A 3,699-nucleotide genomic window follows, 5' to 3' on the forward strand; every position below is an offset into this window, starting at 1 on the left:
TTAAAGTATCCAAATATGTGCCAGACATTGGAAAACTCAGCAAGGAAAAGCAAGGGCAAGGATCACACTAAACTGATAAGATCTGCATTTTAATTTAATTTTAAATAAAGCTTCTGAAACATTTTGAAAACCTTGTTTACTTTACATATAACAGTAGTTTGGTTATATAATATATAGACTTATAGAGAGACCTTCTAAAAACGTTAAAATGTATTACTGGCATGCGAAGCCTGAAATTGGAGTGTATAAATGAAGACTTCTGAAAGGTTGCCGACCCCTGTCCTACACTGTAGGGGTATGTGTGTGTGTGTCTCTCTCTCTCTCTCACACACACACACATTTCCTGTGTTGGCCTCATTTGCATGTTTTTTCATTTTATTAGTTAAGATTTTTGCTACCCTCAATATCCCATGATCCATTTCAAATTCCTTTTCCTCTAGCTATTTTGCACATATGTGGCTTGTTCCAGATCCCAGTGAACTTAATGGCAAAGGTATACACAAAGTTTTATATATATAAAAAATGTTGTGTATACCACATATTTTATGAATTCTTTGTTATATATATATATGAAACTGTTTTTGAGAAATAGATGTTTTTTCAATAGGCTGGCATGACAGATGGGACAGCTCTACTCATGAAGCTAACGTATCACCTGACCTGATTTACTGTTGGCAAAAGCTTTGAAGCAGAATGTTTGCTACACATTCCTCCCTATCTATCTTCAGAGTCACAGGTAGAAAATCACCTTAATCTCCAATTGGCAACATGCCACCCAAATAATAGCCCTAGATTTCTGATTTAAAATTAGCACAACTGCTGATCTGTCACCCCATATTAAGTCACATCACATACTGATGTTACTCCATATTGCAGCTTAAATCAGCTTCACATAATGTGGCACTGGGGATAAGAGAGTTGCCTTAAAGCTGCTGCATCATGCACAGGGCCGGCTCTGGCTTTTTTGCCGGGGGGGGCGGCCGGAGCCCCTGGGGGAGGGCGGCGAGCCCCGGCGGCGGCTCCGGTCTCCCCCCCAGCGGCCAGAGCGCCGCGCCGCCCCCCTCCAGGTGCCGCCCCAAGCACCAGCTTGGGTGCTTGGTGCCTGGAGCCGGCCCTGATCATGCAGCAGGTTCACACTTAGAACCTGGCAGTATCACACACAGCTGCAATCACTGAAAAAATAGTGAAGGGAACAAGTGGGACCATTTTATTCAACAGAAAAAAATGACAAAATCGTGAGAGATGTACGATTATCAGAAAGGGCTGGTGCTATGAAAATGTCTAATCTCACCACCAACGCACATTTAATCCTATCCATTAAAATAAAGAATTTATTACACTTGGTTATTTTTATTCCATCACTTTGATGCAGTATCTTTTCTTCCTCTTACAGGCTCTGCCAGGTGCAGCACTATGGGAGTCAGCCAGCACTAACAGGATATAGATATGGAAGGAAAGAGAAAATGGTTTGGACCAGGAGGCATTAAACAAAGAAGATTATCGAGAGAATGGTGTGTTTTAGGGGAACAGGAAAAGTCATTTCATTTTTAGCCTCCAGTCATAGGGCAGTCAAAGTTGTGGCTGGGGCGGGAGGGTGTGGAGAGAATTACCAGAGGGAATAAAATTCAGAGGGGGCGGGGAGAAAGAATACTTGCAAATAAGGCACATCCTTTCTGCAGGAGAGCTGCACTGCCATGATAACTTGTATTTCCTTGGTCTCCTGCTTATATATAAATTAGCCTATAGAGATTAATGTTAGCATGCAATAATAAATGTATATTGTTTTGTTTTCCCTCTCCTGCAACTGAATATTCATAGTGATCTGGGGAGATGCTATTCTACCAGTGATCCACCCTCAATAATACTTCAAACTAAGGCTATGAATACACTAGCATTTTGTCAGTAAAACTTATGTCAGTTAGGGGTGTGAAAAAAACACCTCCCTGACCAACAAGTTTCACTGACAAAAGTGCTAGCATGGACAGTGCTATGTCGGTGGGAGATGCGCTCCTGCTGACATAGCTATCGCCGCTTGTTGGGGGTGGTTTAATTATGCCAGCAGGAGAGCTCTGCCAGGGTAGAGCAGCTATATGGGGGACCTTACATGGCACAGCTGTATCATAGAATATCTGGGTTGGAAGGAACCTCAGGAGATCATCTAGTCCAACCCCCTGCTCAAAGCAGGACCAATCCCCAGACAGATTTTTGCCCCAGATCCCTAAGTGGCCCCCTCAAGGATTGAACTCACAACCCTGGGTTTAGCAGGCCAATGCGCAAACCACTGAGCTATCTCCAGTATCAGTACAGCTGCGCCGCTGTAAGGACTGTAGTGTAGACATGGCCTTATTAAATGGGATCAGGGAGAGAAAAATAATTAATGGCAGTTTAACAACATAAAAACCCTTCTAATGAACTCTCACTGGAATAATTTCTGGTGGGAGGAACTGGCTGTGGCTCTATGCAAAATGGAAGTGGTAGACCGATGAATAATGGAGAGCTGTTTTAATGACAATAGTATTAGGAGCTCTACCTCAGGTTTTGCCCCTTAGGAGAAAGTGTTCTCTCTCTGCACAATGAATACAATATTTGAACCGAAGAACAAATGGCAGGCCCTCATTAGGGACATGGGCACGAGAACAGGCAACCTATTGTGAGCCATTCTATAACTCTGCATGAGGCTCAGTGCTACATTTACTTTATATTCTTCTTTAGATTTCATCTCTAATTAGGTTAACTGGATTTGTTATATATGTGTTCTTTGCAATGAATGTGTGTGTGTGCGCGTGCATAACTGACCTACGGTCTTCTTCCTATCTCTTTTCATGGACACCAAGCCTTCCCCCATCTAACTGCAGCCAACATCTAGCCATAGACTATTGGAAAGAGGCACCTCTTTGTGCCCCATTCTATTGACCCTACTTTGGAAAAAGGGTTGTTAAAGCAGTTTTACTTACTAGCTATAATTTAGCATATGTAGGTCCAGACACAAGAGAGCACTTAAGCAATGGCTTACGTGCTTTCCTGAATCAGGGCCATATCGCATAAAAGGCAAATTAACATTTCCTGTTAAACGTGGGCTCTGAAATACCACAGCAATTCCTCTCTCCTATTGAGGTCCCCAAACAGGATACTTAAGAATTTGCAAATGCAGTGTTTCTATACTGGCCCTGTGAAAAATGCTAATAATGAAACAATTAATGTGTTAGGTAATGCAGCCCCATATTTATTCCACAGCCTGAAGAAAGTCTTGCAGCTAAAGACCTGGCTTTAACCTTATCTACTGGTGGCATGTGCTTTCACAATCTGTTTGATTTGCAGCCAGCTCACACTGTATATATTAATTCAGTTTCTGACTTTTACTACATATGGTGGACATCACTAAAATGCAAGCCTTTACCTGAGATGCCACTGTATTTCTTAATGCAAGGTGATTCTGACAAATCTCAGAATCTGCTAGTAAATTCTGGACATTTTAACAGTAAGCTCTGTAACTCTACAACACAGAATGTCTCTCTCATCTCTCATTCCTTATACCAAAATCTCTACGTTCAAATAATAATGAGGAAGCCTGGTGGAAGAAAGAACACAATACTTTTTTTTACCATGTCCACAGTGAAAAGAATTTTAAAACTTGCATATAAAAGCTATGCAATTTTTATTTCCATGATTTTAGCCCTGCTACCTAAGCAAAGGGAGTTG

This window comes from Terrapene carolina, unplaced genomic scaffold (assembly GCF_002925995.2).
Source record: "Terrapene carolina triunguis isolate 2854851 unplaced genomic scaffold, T_m_triunguis-2.0 Scaffold232, whole genome shotgun sequence".
NCBI lineage: Eukaryota > Metazoa > Chordata > Testudines > Emydidae > Terrapene > Terrapene triunguis.